Below are 22,635 nucleotides of genomic sequence, written 5' to 3' on the forward strand. Positions count from 1 at the left end.
TGGCCAATATTCGCATGAAGTGGCCCACATTTACCAACCGTTCTGCAGCCACTCGTTTACCATTGTCCAACACCTCCGTCGCTCCTTGCAGTTATTAGGCCACCACTGAAATTCTCTTCTGACTACACACAGACACCTACATAGAAACCGTGCATGCCGCCATCACCGTACACAACCAGAGTCCTGGTCCAGACCAGTGGCCTTTCCAATTCAAGTCTACTTGGGTTTAAACAAAGGTCCTGTCTCTAAGAGAACCATGTGCTTGCCACTTGGAACAGCAGTAATACAGTAACACCAGGTTAATATTCTTCGGGCACAGAGATGTACAGACAGTGAACCCTCTTAAAAAGAAGAATTGGACTGACATTCCCTAAGCAATAAGTACCCACACAATTGGAGGGACAGATTGCTAGCCCTTGCTGCACCATGGTGTATGCCCAGTGGTGGCCACTCTTAGTCTAAGTTGGCTCTTCAGATTGCATGGTGATAAAGAACCTGAGGGCCATATACCTTCAAGAAAAAGATCTCATAAGGACACGTCGCCTTGAATTGTGAAGAACACAATAATGTTTTCCATACAATTCTATTGTGTTCTATTCAGGATATATTAAAAAAAAGTCTGGTCCTTAGAAGTTATAAAATGAGGTCAATACAACCTCAGGTGAAGAACAACACATCACAAATGACACCAGGTCACCGAATATTTACCAAAAAATAGACTGAAATGCAGAAACAGTGTGTGAAAGATTAAAGGGGTTGTCCAATGAAAACAAGCTCCAATCTACAGGAACCCTCATCCCCTTTAGATTGGAACGGTGGTACGCATGCTAAAATGCTGCTCCATTCATTCTATATGAGGCGGCCATGAAGTGCGCCTGACTTTTTTGGACCGATGAGACAGAGTGGCCTTACAGAGAAGGGTCCTTGGATTGGACGCTGAGTTACGGACCCCAAAGCAGCACTGAATATGATGTACTAGTGGGAGTCACGAGTGCAAGGGTTCAAGGGCGCCAGTAGTGGAAGACATAGTGCGCGAAACCGAAGAACAAGTAAGCAGACCTGCTGATCAGCACTGCAGTGCTGAGGCCGAGTTATGGTGAAATAGGGAGCGACAGTGCGCCTCACCAGTCCTGGAGTATATTACACAGGAAGGATACTGTGTGGAAAATGCTTCATACTGTAAAGGAAACGTCCAGAACACTTTGTGCCCCCCGATATCCCTTGTATGCCGGGACGATGCTAGGGTCCTAAAAGATCAGGGGCCAAAGCCCCAAAGTAGGTGTTTCCCCATACAACCTCCCCGCCACTTAAAAGAGGACCTATACATATATAATTACAGTACACCATTGTTGCTAACCTAAAATATACAACTGAAAGACCAATATTCCCCAAATTACTTCTATACAAGGCAATAATAATCCCGCTACACAATGCCCTCTACCATCAACACTACACAGTGAGTACATAGTATTATGATATGACCATTGCCTCTACATAAAAAACACACTGTACAAAGACCATCTGACTTCTCACATTTCCTGCACCATCCCCATCTATTCCCACCCTGCACAACCTCCCCATGCTGCCTGCTCCTCCGACGTGGAATAGGAACCTCAATACTTCAAAAATTATGTCATTACTATGATTACCCTCCACCAATTAATGCTACAAAGACTGTGTGCCAGATAGAGGGGACCTATCAAAATAATAGCGTCCCATAGAAAGTAGTAAAGACCCCACTGTGCTACCTAGCAAGTAATAATGTCAGATATGCTCTTATGAAAGTTTCAATATCTGAAGTGTTCCCTCCAAGCAACAAATACCGTTGAGAATCCCCTTTAAGTAATAATGCCACCTTAAAGCCACAATCAAACTACACCCAACTACAAAGTTCTTCTTCAAGTCTATGGACGATGATTTCGGGGTGGTGAAAGAAGAAATTTCTGATGATGCACCCATTTAAAAGAAATAATGTCCTGAGTGCCCCCATAGCACCCTGTATATTGTATGATAGTCCCACAGCTCACTACACACTGTATGATGGTCCCCACAGCTCCCTATACACTGCATGATGGTCCCCACAGCTCCCTAGACACTGTATGATGGTCCCCACAGCTCCCTACGCACTGTATGATGATCCCCATAGCTCCCTATACCCTGTATGATGGTCCCCACAGCTCCGTATGCACTGCATAATGGTCCCCACAACTCCCTATGCCCTGTATGATGGTAATGACAGTTCCATATGCACTGTATCATGGTCCCCACATCTCCCTACGCTCTGTGTGATAGTCCCCACAGCTCCCTATGCACTGTATGATGGTCCCCACAGCTCCCTATGCACTGTATGATGGTACCCACAGCTCCATATGCACTGGTAACATGGTCCCCACAGCTCCCTATGCTCTGTATGATGGTCCCCACAGCTCCCTATACACTGTATGATGGTCCCCACAGCTCCCTACACACTGTATGATGGTCCCCACAGCTCCTTAGATACTGTACGATGGTCCCCACAGCTCCCTAGACACTATATGATGGTCCCCACAGCTTCATACACACTGTATGATTGTCCCCACAGCTCCTTAGATACTGGATGAGGGTCCCCACAGCTCCCTAGACACTGTATGATGATCCCCACAGCTCCCCCATGCACTGTATGATGGTCCCCACAGCTCACTATGCATTGCATAATGGTCCCCACAGCTCTCTATGCTCTGTATGATGGTCCCCATAGCTCCCTATGCCATGTATGATGGAACCCACAGCTCCCTATGCACTGTATGATGGTCCCCACAGCTATCTACGCTCTGTATGATGGAACCCACAGCTCTCTACGCTCCGTATGATGGAACCCACAGCTCACTATGCACTGTATGATGGTCCCCACAGCTCCCTACACACTGTATGATGGTCCCCACAGCTCCCTAGACACTGTATGATGGTCCCCACAGCTCCCTACACACTGTATGATGGTCCCCACAGCTCCTTAGATACTGTATGAGGGTCCCCACAGCTCCCTAGACACTGTATGATGGTCCCCACAGCTCCCTATGCTCTGTATGATGGTCCCCACAGCTCCCTATGGTCTGTATGATGGTCCCCACAGCTCCCTACGCTCTGTATGATGGTCCCCACAGTGCCCTATGCACTGTATGATGGTCTTCACAGCTCCCAATGCATTGTATGATGGTCTCCACAGCTCCCTATGCATTGTATGATGGTCCTCATAGCTCTCTACGCACTGTATGAAGGTCCCCGCAGCTCCTTATGCACTGAATGATGGTCCCCACGGCTCCTTATACACTGTATGACGGTCCCCACGGCTCCTTATGTACTGTATGATGGTCCCCGCAGCTCCCTACGCTCGGTATGATGGTCCCCACAGCTCCCTATACACTGCATAATGGTCCCCACAGCTCCCTATGCCCTGTATGATGGTCCCCACATCTCCCTATGCACTGTATGATGGTCCCCACAGCTCTCTACGCTCTGTATGATAGTCCCCACGGCTCCTTATACACTGTATGATGGTCCCCTCAGCTCCTTATACACGGTATGATGGTCCCCACAGCTCCTTATGTACTGTATGATAGTCCCCACAACTCCCTATGCACTGTATGATGGTCCCCACAACTCCCTATGCACTGCATAATGGTCCCCACAGCTCCCTACGCACTGCATAATGGTCCCCACAGCTCCCTACGCACTGCATAATGGTCCCCACAGCTCCCTATGCATTGTCTGATGGTCCCCACATATCCCTATGCACTGTATGATGGTCCCCACAACTACCTATGCACTGCATAATGGTCCCCACAGCTCCCTATGCACTGCATAATGGTCCCCACAGCTCCCTATGCACTGTATGATGGTCTCCACAGCTCCCTCTACACAGTATGATGGTCCCCACAGCTCCCTATACACTGTATGATGGTCCCCACAGCTCCCTATGCACTGTATGATGGTCTCCACAGCTCCCTATGCATTGTCTGATGGTCCCCACAGCTCCCTATGCACTGTGTGATGGTCCGCACAGCTCCTTATGCACTGTATGATGGTCTCTACAACTCCTTATAACTGGCATGATGGTCCCTACAACTCCCTATATCCTGTATAATGGCCCTCACAGCCCCATATATACAGTACTGTATGATGGCCCCCGCAGCTCAATATATACTGTATGATGGCCCCCGCAGCCCAATATATACTGTATGATGGCCCCCATACCCACTTGTACACTATATTATGGCCCCTACAGCTCCCTTTATACTGTATGATGGCCCCACAGCCCCTTATAAACTGTATTCTGGCACCCACTCCCCATTTTATATATTATGATGGCCCCACTGCCCCTTATATATAGCATGATGACTCCCATAGCCCCTTATAGCATGATGGCACCCACACCCATTATATATATACAGGTGCATCTCACTAAATTAGAATATCATCAAAAAGTTTATTTATTTTAGTTCTTCAATGCTAAAAATGAAACTCATATATTCTATAAAGTCATTACAATCAAAGTGATCTATTTCACGTGTTTATTTCTGTTAATGTTGATGATTATGGCCAGGGGCGCACATAGAAATCATGAGGCCCCATAGCAGAAGCTCTAATTGGACCTCCCCACCAAAAAAATAAAGAAATATTTGTCTGTGTCACAGAAGAGCCGATCTCACAACTTTCCAGCCTTTACTTCGTTTTTCTAATTTTCCTCCTACTGAAGTCCTAGATCCCTCTTTCATTGCCCCCATGAAGTATGATGCCAATAAAAGTGCCCCCCAAACACAGTATGATACCCCCATGGTGCATTCCTCCACATTAGCCTCTACATGAACAGTATAATGACCTTATTGTACCCCACTTCACCCTAACACAGTATGATTCCCCCAACTGTGACTCCCACACAGCCCTCCATACAGTATAATGGGCCTACATACAGTATAATGGCCCACACTAGCCCTCCAAACAGTATGATCGACCCCACACAAACCTTCACACCGTATAATTGCTTTCATACAGTATGACGGCCCCCCACATAGCCCTCAAAATATCATAATGGCCCCACATAGACTTCCATATAGTATAATATGCCACACATAATCCTCCATATAGTATAATGCACCCTCCAAAATCCTCCATATAGTATAATGCACACCCCATAATCCTCCATATACTATAATGCATCCCCCATAATCCTCCATATAGTATAATGAACTTCCCATGGTCCTCGATAGAATATAATGCACTCCCCATAGTCCTCCATACAGTATATTTCACATCCCAAAGGGCAAAATGCAGCCCCCATATAGTATAATGCACCACACAGTCCTGCAGTATTATGGGCACCACGTACTCACTGATTTTAAAATACCATATGTTTTAAATAAGACGACCCGAGTATAAGCCGAGGCCCCTAATTTTACCACAAAAAAACTGGGAAAAAGTATTGAGTTGAGTACGCTCTGTGTGTTTCCTCTACCACTGGGAACCTCCTATATATTACATAAAAACATTCCTGAAAACCCCTTTAATCTGACTTTATAGAAAAAGTCTATATCCGGCTACTGTCCTCCCCTCATGAATCACAAAATATGCCAAGTGTGAACAACTCCTGTCCCCAAATGAGGACTTGCAGGCGATCAGTTGATAGTCGGGGGTCCGGCAGTGAACACCCTCAGCAATCAGCTGTGTTTTGCTGGACGTAGTGGCCTCTCCAGGACACATGTGGTATTACATGGTTCGCTTTCAGAATAATATGTAATATGTAATACATGATATCTTGAAGTCTTCCAGAAGAAGATATTGGCAGACAGGTAATGACTTATTACCTACCAGCCATTGTCTCCTTTATCACTCGCTAGTTCTTATACACATTTGGATGATGTCACATCTTCGTTGGAAGCCGTATTAGGAACCTCCATCGCAGATTTTATCATATAGGATGAGTTCTCAGCCAACAGCTATTTGGCCATTGTTCACATAAAGTAAACCTATGTTATATACAGCAATATGCAGCAGGATACACGAGATCCAGGGAAATATCCGATCGCCAGAAATGGGGTCAGGAATGGTATGTGTGGCCTCCTCATCCCCCCAATCCTGGTATGCATGGCCCCCTCATCCCCCAATCCTGGTATGCATAGCCCCCTCATCCCCCAATCTTGGTATGTATGTCCTCCTCACCCCCCAATCCTGGTATGTGTGGCCCCATCACTGCACACACAAAAAATAAACACTTATACTCACCTTCCTTCCTCACCTCTGCTCCAGAGCTGCTGTGTTCTGTCTGCCAGCAGATCATGTTGGTATCTGAGCAGCGCGCGCTCTCAGTTGTCGAGGTGAGCTGCTGCTGCTGCCAGCATATTCACTCCTCTCCACGCCGGGACTATGAGCGTTGACAAGCGTGAATATGCATTCTCTTTAGTAGCGGGCACTGTAAGCAGGAGCCACGGCTCAGCGCTGCTCCGTGCCCGCTACTAAAGAGAATGAATATTCCCTCTTCTCCACGCCCATGGAAGTGGAGAAGAGGGAATATTCATGTACCTTTAGCAGCGGGCACACGTGGTAGCTACAGCAGCCGCTACTGCATGTGCCCGCTCCTCCTCTGCCGCAACCTCCCACCCCCCCAATACTCACCTATCCTCCTCGCTCCCCTGAGGCTCACGGGCCCCATAGCAGTGGTGTGGCCTGCCACCATTGGCGGTACGCCACTGATTATGGCTTACAGCCAATGAAATCACAAAAGTCATTATCTCAGTAAATTAAAATACTTTATAACATCAGCTTGAAAAATGTTTTTAAAATCCGAAATGTTGGCCTACTGAAATGTATGTTCAGTAAATGCACTCAATACTTGGTCGGGGCTCCTTTTGCATCAATTACTGCATAGTGCGGCGTGGCATGGAGGGATCAGCCTGTGGCACTGCTGAGGTGTTATGGAAGCCCAGGTGGCTTTGATAGCAGCCTTCAGCTCGACAGCATTGTTGGGTCTGGTGTCTCATCTTCCTCTTGACAATACCCCATAGATTCTCTATAATAGATTCTCTATGGGGTTAAGGTCAGGCGAGTTTGCTGCCAATTAAGCAGAGTGATGCTGTTGTCTTTAAACCAGGTATTGGTACTTTTGGCCGTGTGGACAGGTGCCAAGTCCTGCTGGAGAATGAAATTTCCATCTCCAAAAAGCTTGCCAGCAGATGGAAGCATGAAGTGCTGTAAAATTTCCTGGTAGACGGCTGCGCTGACTTTGGTCTTGATAAAACACAGTGGACCTACACCAGCAGATGACATGGCTCCCCAAACCATCACTGATAGTGGAAACTTCACACTAGACCTCAAGCAGCTTGGATTGTGGCCTCTCCACTCTTCCTCCAGACTCTGGGACCTTGATTTCCAAAGGAAAATTGGAACTCTGGGACCTTGTGGATGGTGTCAATGACTGCCTTCTTGGCATTTGTAAAGTCAGCAGTCTTCCCCATGATTGTGGAGCCTACTGAAACAGACTATGGGACATTTTTAAAAACTTAGGAAGCCGTTGCAGGTGCTTTTTGTTAATTATTCTAATTTACTGAGATATTGACTTTAGTGTTTTCATTGGCTGTAAGCCATAATCGTCAACATTAACAGAAATAAACACTTGAAATAGATCTCTCTCTCTGTAATGACTCTATATAATAGATCACTCTGTCTGTAATGACTCTATATAATATATGAGTTTCACTTTTTGCATTGAAGAACTCAAATAAATTAACTTTTTGATGATATTGTAATTTAGTGAGATGCACCTGCATATGATGACTGTTGCCCCCAGTGGAATATATGTGGTGTCTATTTTGGGATATTTTAGTATACCCATGATGATACTATAGACAGCCATTATACCTGGAATGGCCCCTTCCTTGCGTGCCTTGCTTTTTTTCGCTTACATGTCTAACAATCACATATGTGTTGTGTCCCTTCCCCCATCATCCTATTTTTCTATTGCTGAATAAATATGATAGATTTTATTCTCCCTGGACTCCTTTGATGGTCTTTTACCCTGCGGGGTTTTCTCTCATATATGGACTCACTGTGTGGTGGTGATGGTAGAGGACATTGTGTAGCAGGATCATTTTGGCCTTGTATAGTAGTAATTTTGGGAATATTGGTCTTTGTATAGTGTATTTTAGATTAGTAACAGTGGTATAGTGTAATTATATATGTATAAATCCTCTTTTAAGTGGCAGGGAGGTTATATGGGGAAACATGTACTTTGGGGCTGGGGTCCCTGATCTCTTAGGACCCCAGCAACGCTCCTGCACTGTGGAAAAGCAGGGTCTGGAGGCCACTTTAATATCATCATTTTATGGATATGACGCCAAAGAAACTAATGAAGTGCTTTGCAAAGTGCCATAATTAAAAAATAAAATGGAACCATTTTACAAGACCCGTAGCGTATCCATTTTTCGGGATCTGGGGCCGGGTTTATTTTTTGCACGCCGAGCTGAAGTTTTTATTGATACCATTTTGGGGTAGATCCGATGTTTTGATCGCCCGTTATTGCATTTTATTGCAATATTGCGGTGACCAAAAAACATAATTCTGGCGTTTAGAATTTTTTTCTCGTTACGCCGTTTACCGATTGGATTAATAATTTTTTTATATTGATAGATCGGGCGATTCTGAGCACGGCAATAGCAAATATGTGTATGTGGGTGGTATTTTTAGAATTTTATTTGGAATGGGGCGAAAGGGGGGTGATTTAAACTTTTATATATTTTTAATTTTTTTTTATATTTTTAAAAACATTTTTTTTTTTTTACACTTTTTGCTCGCTTCTATAGTCTCATTAGGAGGCTAGAAGCAGCAACTGTCCAATCACCTCTGCTATATACAGGGGATGAGCAGATCAGCTCTATGTAGCAGAAATGCTCCTGTGCTATGAGCGCCGACCACTAGGTGGCGCTCATAGAGTCAGTACATGACAATCACTGAGGTCTGCTGCAGACCCAGGGTTGTCATGCCCATCCATCAGTGACCCGCGATTACATGACGGGGTCACAGATGGGCGGGGTAAGTGACGCGCTTCCGGCGCGGCGCTGTTAAATGCCGCTGTCAGAGATTGACAGTGTAACGGGTCTGGGAGGTGGAACCTCAGAGCAACTATACAAAGGGGCAGTCCTTGTAAGGAAGCGGGTGGCTCCCAGGGAAGGCGGGCAGGTAGTCATGGCAAGTGACAGGGACAGTCTCTGGGTAGAAGGGCAGGAGGTCACGGCAAGTGACGAGGACAGTCTCTTGACAGGCGGATGGTCACGGCAAGTGACAGCAGGGTAAGAGTCTCTAGACAGGCAGGTGGTCACGGCAAGTGACAGCAGGATAAGAGTCTCTAGATAGGCTAGCAGGCAGGTAGCAGGTGAGCGCTCCCAGGTGAGCGGGCAAGAGTCTCTGGACAGGCAGGTGGTCACGGCAAGTGACGGCAGAGCCTCCAGATAGGCTAGCAGGCAGGTAGCAGGTGAGTGCTTCCAGGTGAGCGGGCAAGAGTCTCTGGACAGGCAGGTGGTCACGGCAAGTGACGGCAGAGCCTCCAGGTAGGCTAGCAGGCAGGTAGCAGGTGAGCGCTCCCAGGTGAGCGGGCAGGAGTCTCTGGACAGGCAGGTGGTCACGGCAAGTGACGGCAGAGCCTCCAGGTAGGCTAGCAGGCAGGTAGCAGGTGAGCGCTCCCAGGTGAGCGGGCAGGAGTCTCTGGACAGGCAGGTGGTCACGGCAAGTGACGGCAGAGCCTCCAGGTAGGCTAGCAGGCAGGTAGCAGGTGAGCGTTCCCAGGTGAGCGGGCAGGAGTCTCTGGACAGGCAGGTGGTCACGGCAAGTGACGGCAGAGCCTCCAGGTAGGCTAGCAGGCAGGTAGCAGGTGAGCGCTCCCAGGTGAGCGGGCAGGAGTCTCTGGACAGGCAGGTGGTCACGGCAAGTGACGGTAGAGCCTCCAGGTAGGCTAGCAGGCAGGTAGCAGGTGAGCGCTCCCAGGTGAGCGGGCGGGCAGATCCATAGACAGACTGACAGGTGTTGGAAGGCAGACTGTCGGACCGCAGGAATGCAAGCAGATAGACAGGAATCAGGTAGGTATCAAGCAGAGATCTGGCAGGTAACTGGCAGGTATCTGGTAACGGGACCTGAGGGCTGAAGCAGAGTTGAAAGGCTTTGCAACAACATTGCTCGGGCACCTCCATTTTGGAGGAGGTGCCTTATATATGGTGAGGTCCTCCGGCCATTGGCCGGGGACTCCTTAGGACGGTGCGCGCGGCCCCTTTAAGAGAGGGAGAGCGCGCGCGTGCCCTAAGCGCAGAGGCCGGGAAGCAGCGCGCGCTGCCAGCAGAGCGGGAGGAAGCTGCCGGGCACGGACCGGAGAGATGAGGGGAACGGCGTCCCAGCCTAGCAGGAGGCAGGGACGCCGACGCTACAGACAGCAGCATTTAACATGTTAACAGCCGCATGTGGATCGCGATTCCACCCGCGGCTGTTGGGGGCACATGTCAGCTGTATAAATCACGGTTTTAGGCACTGGTCTTGTAGTGTGGTATTGGTCTGCGACCAAGTGTGAATAGGTTCAACAAAACACAGCTGGCAGACTTTAAATGGAGGGTAGTATTTGGCACGCTCCACAAAATGTCACGATTATTAGGTAAGGTGTGTATAGGAAAATGTTATTTAAGGAAATAAAATGTACATTTTATTGGGGAATCCACCGCAGTCAGTGATTTTAGTCCAGTGTTTTCCTGTAACTCACATAGCAGTAGAAGACAAAGACAGAAACACAATACACAAATAACGGTAAAGTTTTAAATATTAGAGTTAGGACTGTCCCATAAGGGTCACCGTTACGAGCGGGATGGCTTTCCCATTATTTCGATCAAAATTATGTTAACTAAGTACGCTTTATTATTTTCATGCACTATTGCGATTTATTTATTTACTGCAGGGTGTTTGTGTATTGTATTTCTGTCTTAGTTTTATTCTAGTTAGTGGCCATGTGTGAACATGCTCTTACATGCTGCATGCACGACAATTTAAATTCCAGTTCATATCTCGAGGTTTTTTTCATATAGCAGAAGGTTATATGGATTAAAATAAAGGTTCATTTAAATAGCTGTCATGAATTATAACATGGGGCTGTGGGATATTTGCAGTCTGTGACTTTTTTGTTTAGTAATTTATTTCCTGAAGTGTAAACTTGATACATAAAACAGCAGTGTCCGTTATGATGACATCACAAAGCACATGACAGCACCGAGAACATGACATCATAGACCTCACATGACATCATAACTGCTACAGAATGTACAAAGTTCTATTCCTGAGCCATCTTGTGTCACAGCTTGAAGAGGACCAGTCCAGGTAAGTAGTTCATCACTGAACGCTGGGGGTCGGGTCACTTCGGAAAGGGAGGAGGACTGGCTGCACAGCATTGTGTCACAGCACAAACAGCAGAGTAGGATCAGGAAGAGAACCGCAGTGTGTGCTGTATGGACTGTGTCCTCATCCCCATGATATTTCCAGATGATTATTAGCTGCATTGTTTTCTTTCTTCCTGACCTTCCTCAAGGCTGTTTTGAGATCTGTGGAGTAACTATCATACGTCCGGCAATTATCAACTGAGAAGACTTTTTGGGATTCAGCAAGAAGGTAGGTGTGCGTGCATGTGAGTATGTGTGTAGGCACAGCATTGAAGGTTTGTGTGACCCCAGATCTAAAGGGAAGTGTGTCTGTGACCCCAGCACTACAAGGATGTGTGTCTGTGACCCCACCAATAAAGGGATGTGTGTCTGTGACCCCACCAATAAAGGGATGTGTGTCTGTGACCCCACCAATAAAGGGATGTGTGTCTGTGACCCCACCAATAAAGGGATGTGTGCCTGTGACCCCACCAATAAAGGGGTGGCTGTGTGATGGTTTGTGTGTCCCTGCACTAATGGGGTGTGTGTTTGTGTCCTCAACACTGCAGCACTGAAGGGGTGTGTGCACGTGTGTTGGGCACACATGTACATGTCTCCAGAAATGTAGCACTGAAGGGCTGTGTGTGTGGCCCCAGCACTGAAAGTGTGTGTCTGTGTCTATTTGTGTGACCTCAGCACCAAAGGGATGTCTGTCTGTGATCCCAGAAATGAAGGGGTGTCTCTGTGACCCCATCAATAACGGGGTGGCTGTGTAATGGTTTGCGTGTCCCTGCACTAATGGGGTGTGTGCTTGTTTCCTAAACACTGCAGCACTGAAGGGGTGTGTGCACGCGTGTTTGGCACACGTGTACATATCCTCTGAAATGCAGCACTGAAGGGCTGTGTGTGTGGCTCCAGCACTGAAGGTGTGTGTCTGTGTCTGTTTGTGTGACCTCAGCACAAAAGGGATGTGTGTCTGTGACCCCAGCAATAAAGATGTGTGTCTATATGGCCCCATCAATAACGGGGAAGCTGTGTGATGGTTTGCGTGTCCCTGCACTAATGGGGTGTGTGCTTGTTTCCTCATCACTGCAACACTGAAGGGGTGTGTGCACGTGTGTTTGGCACACGTGTACATGTCCCCTGAAATGCAGCACTGAAGGGCTGTGTGTGTGGGTCCAGCACTGAAGGTGTGTGTCTGTGTCTGTTTGTGTGACCTCAGCACCAAAGGGATGTGTGTCTGTGACCCCAGCAATGAAGGGGTGTGTCTCTATGGCCCCATCAATAAAAGGGGTGGTTGTGTGATGGTTTGTGTGTCCCTGCACTAATGGGGTGTGTGTTTGTGTCCTCACCACTGCAACACTGAAGGGGTGTGTGCACGTGTGTTTGGCACACGTCTACATGTCCCCTGAAATGCATCACTGAAGGGCTGTGTGTGTGGCTCCAGCACTGAAGGTGTGTGTCTGTGTCTGTTTGTGTGACCTCAGCACCAAAGGGATGTGTGTCTGTGACCCCAGCAATAAAGATGTGTGTCTCTATGGCCCCATCAATTACGGGGAGGCTGTGTGATGGTTTGCGTGTCCCTGCACTAATGGGGTGTGTGCTTGTTTCCTCATCACTGCAACACTGAAGGGGTGTGTGCAAGTGTGTTTGGCACACGTGTACATATCCCCTGAAATGCAGCACTGAAGGGCTGTGTGTGTGGCCCCAGCACTGAAGGTGTGTGTCTGTGTCTGTTTGTGTGACCTCAGGACCAAAGGGATGTGTGTCTGTGACCCCAGCAATGAAGGGGTGTGTCTCTATGGCCCCATCAATAAAAGGGATGGTTGTGTGATGGTTTGTGTGTCCCTGCACTAATGGGGTGGGTGTTTGTGTCCTCAACACTGCAGCACTGAAGGGGTGTGTGCACGTGTGTTCGGCACAAGTGTACATGTCTCATGAAATGCAGCGCTGACGGGCTGTGTGTGTGGCCCCAGCACTGAAGGTGTGTGTCTGTCTCTGTTTGTGTGACCTCAGCACCAAAGGGATGTGTGTCTGTGATCCCAGAAATGAAGGGGTGTCTCTGTGACCCCATCAATCAAGGGGTGGATGTGTGATCGTTTGCGTGTCCCTGCACTAATGGGGTGTGTGCTTGTTTCCTCAACACTGCACCACAGAAGGGGTGTGTGAACGTGTGTTTGGCACACGTGTACATGTCCCATGAAATGCAGCACTGAAGGGCTGTGTGTGTGGCCCCAGCACTGAAGGTGTGTGTCTGTGTCTGTTTGTGTGACCTCAGCACCAAAGGGATGTGTGTCTGTGACCCCAGCAATGAAGGGGTGTGTCTCTATGGCCCCATCAATAAAAGGGATGGTTGTGTGATGGTTTATGTGTCCCTGCACTAATGGGGTGGGTGTTTGTGTCCTCAACACTGCAGCACTGAAGGGGTGTGTGCACGTGTGTTTGGCACAAGTGTACATGTCTCATGAAATGCAGCGCTGAAGGGCTGTGTGTGTGGCCCCAGCACTGAAGGTGTGTGTCTGTGTCTGTTTGTGTGACCTCAGCACCAAAGGGATGTGTGTCTGTGACCCCAGCAATAAAGATGTGTGTCTCTATGGCCCCATCAATTACGGGGAGGCTGTGTGATGGTTTGCGTGTCCCTGCACTAATGGGGTGTGTGCTTGTTTCCTCATCACTGCAACACTGAAGGGGTGTGTGCAAGTGTGTTTGGCACACGTGTACATATCCCCTGAAATGCAGCACTGAAGGGCTGTGTGTGTGGCCCCAGCACTGAAGGTGTGTGTCTGTGTCTGTTTGTGTGACCTCAGCACCAAAGGGATGTGTGTCTGTGACCCCAGCAATGAAGGGGTGTGTCTCTATGGCCCCATCAATAAAAGGGATGGTTGTGTGATGGTTTGTGTGTCCCTGCACTAATGGGGTGGGTGCTTGTGTCCTCAACACTGCAGCACTGAAGTGGTGTGTGCACGTGTGTTTGGAACAAGTGTACATGTCTCATGAAATGCAGCGCTGACGGGCTGTGTGTGTGGCCCCAGCACTGAAGGTGTGTGTCTGTCTCTGTTTGTGTGACCTCAGCACCAAAGGGATGTGTGTCTGTGATCCCAGAAATGAAGGGGTGTCTCTGTGACCCCATCAATCAAGGGGTGGATGTGTGATGGTTTGCGTGTCCCTGCACTAATGGGGTGTGTGCTTGTTTCCTCAACACTGCACCACAGAAGGGGTGTGTGAACGTGTGTTTGGCACACGTGTACATGTCCCATGAAATGCAGCACTGAAGGGCTGTGTGTGTGGCCCCAGCACTGAAGGTGTGTGTCTGTGTCTGTTTGTGTGACCTCAGCACCAAAGGGATGTGTGTCTGTGACCCCAGCAATGAAGGGGTGTGTCTCTATGGCCCCATCAATAAAAGGGATGGTTGTGTGATGGTTTGTGTGTCCCTGCACTAATGGGGTGGGTGTTTGTGTCCTCAACACTGCAGCACTGAAGGGGTGTGTGCACGTGTGTTTGGCACAAGTGTACATGTCTCATGAAATGCAGCGCTGAAGGGCTGTGTGTGTGGCCCCAGCACTGAAGGTGTGTGTCTGTGTCTGTTTGTGTGACCTCAGCACCAAAGGGATGTGTGTCTGTGACCCCAGCAATAAAGATGTGTGTCTCTATGGCCCCATCAATTACGGGGAGGCTGTGTGATGGTTTGCGTGTCCCTGCACTAATGGGGTGTGTGCTTGTTTCCTCATCACTGCAACACTGAAGGGGTGTGTGCACGTGTGTTTGGCACACGTCTACATGTCCCCTGAAATGCAGCACTGAAGGGCTGTTTGTGTGGCTCCAGCACTGAAGGTGTGTGTCTGTGTCTGTTTGTGTGACCTCAGCACCAAAGGGATGTGTGTCTGTGACCCCAGCAATGAAGGGGTGTGTCTCTATGGCCCCATCAATAAAAGGGATGGTTGTGTGATGGTTTGTGTGTCCCTGCACTAATGGGGTGGGTGTTTGTGTCCTCAACATTGCAGCACTGAAGGGGTGTGTGCACGTGTCTTTGGCACAAGTGTACATGTCTCATGAAATGCAGCACTGAAGGGCTGTGTGTGTGGCCCCAGCACTGAAGGTGTGTGTCTGTGTCTGTTTGTGTGACCTCAGCACCAAAGGGATGTGTGTCTGTGATCCCAGAAATGAAGGGGTGTCTCTGTGACCCCATCAATAAAGGGGTGGATGTGTGATGGTTTGCGTGTCCCTGCACTAATGGGGTGTGTGCTTGTTTCCTCAACACTGCAGCACAGAAGGGGTGTGTGAACGTGTGTTTGGCACACGTGTACATGTCCCATGAAATGCAGCACTGAAGGGCTGTGTGTGTGGCCCCAGCACTGAAGGTGTGTGTCTGTGTCTGTTTGTGTGACCTCAGCACCAAAGGGATGTGTGTCTGTGACCCCAGCAATGAAGGGGTGTGTCTCTATGGCCCCATCAATAAAAGGGATGGTTGTGTGATGGTTTGTGTGTCCCTGCACTAATGGGGTGGGTGTTTGTGTCCTCAACACTGCAGCACTGAAGGGGTGTGTGCACGTGTGCTTGGCACAAGTGTACATGTCTCATGAAATGCAGCGCTGAAGGGCTGTGTGTGTGGCCCCAGCACTGAAGGTGTGTGTCTGTGTCTGTTTGTGTGACCTCAGCACCAAAGGGATGTGTGTCTGTGACCCCAGCAATAAAGATGTGTGTCTCTATGGCCCCATCAATAACGGGGAGGCTGTGTGATGGTTTGCGTGTCCCTGCACTAATGGGGTGTGTGCTTGTTTCCTCATCACTGCAACACTGAAGGGGTGTGTGCACGTGTGTTTGGCACACGTCTACATGTCCCCTGAAATGCAGCACTGAAGGGCTGTTTGTGTGGCTCCAGCACTGAAGGTGTGTGTCTGTGTCTGTTTGTGTGACCTCAGCACCAAAGGGATGTGTGTCTGTGACCCCAGCAATGAAGGGGTGTGTCTCTATGGCCCCATCAATAAAAGGGATGGTTGTGTGATGGTTTGTGTGTCCCTGCACTAATGGGGTGGGTGTTTGTGTCCTCAACATTGCAGCACTGAAGGGGTGTGTGCACGTGTGTTTGGCACAAGTGTACATGTCTCATGAAATGCAGCACTGAAGGGCTGTGTGTGTGGCCCCAGCACTGAAGGTGTGTGTCTGTGTCTGTTTGTGTGACCTCAGCACCAAAGGGATGTGTGTCTGTGATCCCAGAAATGAAGGGGTGTCTCTGTGACCCCATCAATAAAGGGGTGGATGTGTGATGGTTTGCGTGTCCCTGCACTAATGGGGTGTGTGCTTGTTTCCTCAACACTGCAGCACAGAAGGGGTGTGTGAACGTGTGTTTGGCACACGTGTACATGTCCCATGAAATGCAGCACTGAAGGGCTGTGTGTGTGGCCCCAGCACTGAAGGTGTGTGTCTGTGTCTGTTTGTGTGACCTCAGCACCAAAGGGATGTGTGTCTGTGACCCCAGCAATGAAGGGGTGTGTCTCTATGGCCCCATCAATAAAAGGGATGGTTGTGTGATGGTTTGTGTGTCCCTGCACTAATGGGGTGGGTGTTTGTGTCCTCAACACTGCAGCACTGAAGGGGTGTGTGCACGTGTGCTTGGCACAAGTGTACATGTCTCATGAAATGCAGCGCTGAAGGGCTGTGTGTGTGGCCCCAGCACTGAAGGTGTGTGTCTGTGTCTGTTTGTGTGACCTCAGCACCAAAGGGATGTGTGTCTGTGACCCCAGCAATAAAGATGTGTGTCTCTATGGCCCCATCAATTACGGGGAGGCTGTGTGATGGTTTGCGTGTCCCTGCACTAATGGGGTGTGTGCTTGTTTCCTCATCACTGCAACACTGAAGGGGTGTGTGCACGTGTGTTTGGCACACGTGTACATGTCCCCTGAAATGCAGCACTGAAGGTCTGTGTGTGTGGCCCCAGCACTGAAGGTGTGTGTCTGTGTCTGTTTGTGTGACCTCAGCACCAAAGGGATGTGTGTCTGTGACCCCAGCACTGAAGATGTGTGTGTCTGTGACCCCATCAATAACGGGGTGGCTGTGTGATGGTTTGTGTGTCCCTGGTCTGTGTGTTTGTCTACCGAGCACTGCAGCATTGAAGGGGTGTGTGCACGTGTGTTTATTGCATGTGTATAGAGGTGAGTGTGTATTTGTGTCTGTGTGTGTATGTATGTGTGTGTTGAGGTGAGTGTGTATGTGTGTGAATGTTCATGGATGTATTAAAGGTAACCCATCACTTCATTTCAGGCCCCTAAACCACCACCATTGTGAAATACCACTGTGTAATGAGTTTATAAAGATGCCCCTGTATAAATCATTCATTTCTACATTGTGTAGAAAACGAGCTTATAATGAACCAACAGTTTATACAAGGACATATTTATTATTCTGTTGGTGCCTTGGTGGTGATTTCATTCCCAGTCCCCTTAAAGGGTTATTTGGGACTTAAGAATTGATGACCTATCTGTAAGATAGCTGATCAGTATGAGATCGGGGGGTCTGACACCTGGCACCCCCACGATCAGCTGAAATCTGCTCCGGCAGGTGCCAGACACATGATAAGCATACTTGATAGGACGCTGCTTCTGGTCTATAGGACGCACACAATACTGAGCAAGATTTTTTGTTGTTAAAAAGTGCGTCATATAGTCTAGAAAATACAGTTAATGACGGTCACTCTTTAACTCAGAAATGCATCTTAACTTATGAAGGACTATATCCGTCATAATTCTGCTCCCCGCATTTCTTGCAGGCTCACACGCCGAGTCTGCATCTTTCTCGGCAGATGATGGCTGTGTTATTCAGCAATCATATGCCTCTAACAGTCGCAGGTTGAGCGGAGCTCTGCCCACGACAGTTAGCCTATTAAATCTTGCTATCAGTCTGTGACAGCGGCATTTAATGTGCGCCAGCAGGGGGTGCACCATTCCATCTCTTCATTGGCGTACCCGTGACTTGATCACTGAAGATCCCTGTGTCTGTCATCACTGGATTCCTGTGACAGCCAGCCTGTTGCTAGTGTTCATAGGAGACCGTGATTTCTGCTATATATAGCAATGCTGTATATAGCACAAGCAATCAGATGACTGCAGGTTCAAGCCCCCTAAAGAGACGAACAAATACAGTGAAAAGTAACAAAAAAATGAAAAAGGTATAAAAGTTCAAATCATCCCAGTTTTCCCCCCATTAAAAATTAAGAAATATAAAACATTTAAAAAATACACATATTTGGTATCGCTGCGTTTGTAAAAGTCAGATCCATCAAAATCTAAAATAAATTAATCCATTTAGTAAACGGCGTAACTAGAACATTACATAAAATGCCAGAATTACAGATTTACAGTCGTTGCAACAAGAAAAAATATATAATAACAGACAATCAAAACATTGTATATACCCCAAAATGATATCAATATAACCATCAGTTTGTGGTGCAAAAAACCAGCCCTCACGCAGCCCCATTCCCGAAACATGAAAACACCGCGGCTTTCAGATCTCGGAAAGTGGCGACACAAGCAAATTATTTTTATTATTATTTTTACAAATTTCAGAATTTTTTTTCATCACTTAAATATAAATCCTCACTTAAATCGTCACTTAAGTAGAAGAGATGAAGCTTTACTACCTCCTGCTCCAGCTCCAGCACTTCACCGCTGCCGCTGATCTTTAGTCACTGGCTTCAAGGGTGACATCATGACTGCAGCTCTGCAGCCAATCACTTGGCTCAGAGGCCCATGCTGACAGAGCTTCTAAGATCAGTGATTGGCTGCAGCAATGATGCGTGCTGAAGTTGAGCCATCACCCCTGCAGCCAGTCACAATAGACCACAGGAAGCGCTGAAGATCCAGAGCTGGAGCAGCAGGAGAAAGTAAAGCTCTGTGTGTTTCCTCTACCACTGGGAACCTCCTATATATTACATAAAAACATTCCTGAAAACCCCTTTAATCTGACTTTATAGAAAAAGTCTATATCCGGCTACTGTCCTCCCCTCATGAATCACAAAATATGCCAAGTGTGAACAACTCCTGTCCCCAAATGAGGACTTGCAGGCGATCAGTAGATAGTCGGGGGTCCGGCAGTGAACACCCTCAGCAATCAGCTGTGTTTTGCTGGACGTAGCGGCCTCTCCAGGACACATGTGGTATTACATGGTGCTCTTTCAGAATAATATGTAATATGTAATACATGATATCTTGAAGTCTTCCAGAAGAAGATATTGGCAGACAGGTAATGACTTATTACCTACCAGCCATTGTTTCTTTATCACTCGCTAGTTCTTATACACATTTGGATGATGTCACATCTTCGTTGGAAGCCGTATTAGGAACCTCCATCGCAGATTTTATCATACAGGACGAGTTCTCAGCCAACGGCTATTTGGCCATTGTTCACATGACGTAAGCCTATGTTATATACAGCAATATGCAGCAGGATACACCAGATCCAGGGAAATATCCGATCGCCAAAAATGGGGTCAGGAAGGAATTTTTTTCCCCCCTGAATCAGAATTCTTTTGGGGGGGTTTCTTTGCCTTCTTCTGGATCTTTGGGTCCCAATGACTCTCAGGTGGTCCCCAATGACCGCAGCTCGTTTTGTGGTCTCCACCGGGGCCAATCTGAGAGTGACTGTGACCATAGTTTAATTTCTTAAAGGACCAGTAATATTTTCATTACAATGTTGCTTATTGCTATTTCAATAAAAAAAATTAATTATATATATATATATTGTTTTGTGTGTTTTTTTTTCCTGGATTTCACCTTACACAGTGAGAATGATAAGAGTAATCACAAAATATGGGGGCTCCATACACAGAGAGAACTCTGGTACCAAATTCCATGACAATTGTTCTGGGGTTCAGTCTGTGATGGAGCAGTAACATTGTATCCAGGACGTCGTACACACCATGCTACAGAAAGAAGACTGAAGAACGGGACGCAGCCGCAGAATACAGGAGACACAGGGTCTTGTGTAACAGTAAAAAACAGGAAAGATGTTCAACAAGTGGCCGGGGGGCTCCAGGACCAAACCAGGAGGGAGGCCTCAGTCATCAGTGGCCAATATTCCCATGATGTGGCCACATTTACCAACCGTTCTGCAGCCACTCGTTTACCTTTGTCCAACACCTCCGTCGGTCCTTGCAGTTATTAGGCCACCACTGAAATTCTTTTCTGACTACACACAGACACGTACATAGAAACCGTGCATGCCGCCATCACCGTACACAACCAGAGTCCTGGTCCAGACCAGTGGCCTTTCCAATTCAAGTCTACTTGGGTTTAACCAAGGGTCCTGTCTCTAAGAGAACCATGTGCTTGCCACTTGGAACAGCAGTAATACAGTAACACCAGGTTAATATTCTTCGGGCACAGAGATGTACAGACAGTGAACCCTCTTAAAAAGAAGAATTGGACTGACATTCCCTAAGCAATAAGTACCCACACAATTGGAGGGACAGATTGCTAGCCCTTGCTGCACCATGGTGTATGCCCAGTGGTGGCCACTCTTAGTCTAAGTTGGCTCTTCAGATTGCATGGTGATAAAGAACCTGAGGGCCATATACCTTCAAGAAAAAGATCTCATAAGGACACGTTGCCTTGAATTGTGAAGAACACAATAATGTTTTCCATACAATTCTATTGTGTTCTATTCAGGATATATTAAAAAAAAGTCTGGTCCTTAGAAGTTATAAAATGAGGTCAATACAACCTCAGGTGAACATCAACACATCACAAATTACACCAGGTCATCGAATATTTACCAAAAAATAGACTTAAATGCAGAAACAGGGTGTGAAAAATTAAAGGGGTTGTGCAATGAAAATAAGCTCCAATCTACAGGAACCTTCATCCCCTTTAGATTGGAACGGTGGTACGCATGCTAAAATGCTGCTCCATTCATTCTATATGAGGCGGCCATGAAGTGCGCCCGACTTTTTTGGACCGGTGAGACAGAGTGGCCTTACAGAGAAGGGTCCTTGGATTGGAGGCCGAGTTACGAACCCCAAAGCAGCACTGAATATGATGTACTAGTGGGAGTCACGAGTGCAAGGGTTCCTGCCGCCAGTAGTGGAAGACCTAGTGCGCGAAACCGAAGAACAAGTAAGCAGACCTGCTGATCAGCACTGCAGTGCCGAGGCCAAGTTATGGAGAAATAGGGAGCGACAGTGCGCCTCACCAGTCCTGGAGTATATTACAGAGGAAGGAGACAGTGTGGAAAATGCTTCATACTGTAAAAGAAACGTCCAGAACACTTTGTGTCCGATATCTCTTGTATGCCGGGACGTTGCTAGGGTCCTAAAAGATCAGGGGCCAAAGCCCCAAAGTAGGTGTTTCCCCATACAACCTCCCCGCCACTTAAAAGACGACCTATACATATATAATTACAGTACACCATTGTTGCCAACCTAAAATACACAACTGAAAGACCAATATTCCCAAAATTACTTCTATACAAGGCAATAATAATCCCGCTACACAATGCCCTCTACCATCAACACTACACAGTGAGTACATAGTATTATGATATGACCATTGCCTCTACATAAAAAAACACACCGTACAAAGACCATCTGACTTCTCACATTTCCAGCACCGCCCCCATCTATTCCCACCCTGCACAACCTCCCCATGCTGCCTGCTCCTCCGACGTGGAATAGGAACCTCAATACTTCAAAAATTATGTCATTACTATGATTACCCTCCACCAATTAATGCTACAAAGACTGTGTGCCAGATAGAGGGGACCTATAAAAATAATAGCGTCCCATAGAAAGTAGTAAAGACCCCACTGTGCTACCTAGCAAGTAATAATGCCAGATATGCTCTTATGAAAGTTTCAATATCTGAAGTGTTCCCTCCAAGCAACAAATACCGTTGAGTATCCCCTTTAAGTAATAATGCCCCCTTAAAGCCACAATCAAACTACACCCAACTACAAAGTTCTTCTTCAAGTCTATGGACGATGATTTTGGGGTGGTGAAAGACGAAATTTCTGATGATGCACCCATTTAAAAGAAATAATGTCCTGAGTGCCCCAAAGCACCCTGTATATTGTAAGATAGTTCCACAGCTCACTACATACTGTATGATGGTCCCCACAGCTCCCTATGCACTGTATGTTGGTCCCCACAGATCCCTATACACTACATGATGGTCCCCACAGCTCCCTACGCACTGTATGATGTTCCCCACAGCTCCGTATGCTCTGTATGATG

General features: G+C 47.5%; 1 protein-coding gene across 1 annotated transcript in view; it reads left to right on the forward strand.

Annotated features, from left to right (window-relative positions):
* The window catches only part of LOC141192334 (uncharacterized), a 732,001-nt gene that overhangs the window by 401,733 nt on the left and 307,633 nt on the right, over positions 1-22,635 (forward strand). The window lies entirely within an intron of this gene.

This window comes from Phyllobates terribilis, unplaced genomic scaffold (genome assembly GCF_046119375.1).
Source record: "Phyllobates terribilis strain yellow unplaced genomic scaffold, ASM4611937v1 Scaffold_60__1_contigs__length_8166268, whole genome shotgun sequence".
NCBI lineage: Eukaryota > Metazoa > Chordata > Amphibia > Anura > Dendrobatidae > Phyllobates > Phyllobates terribilis.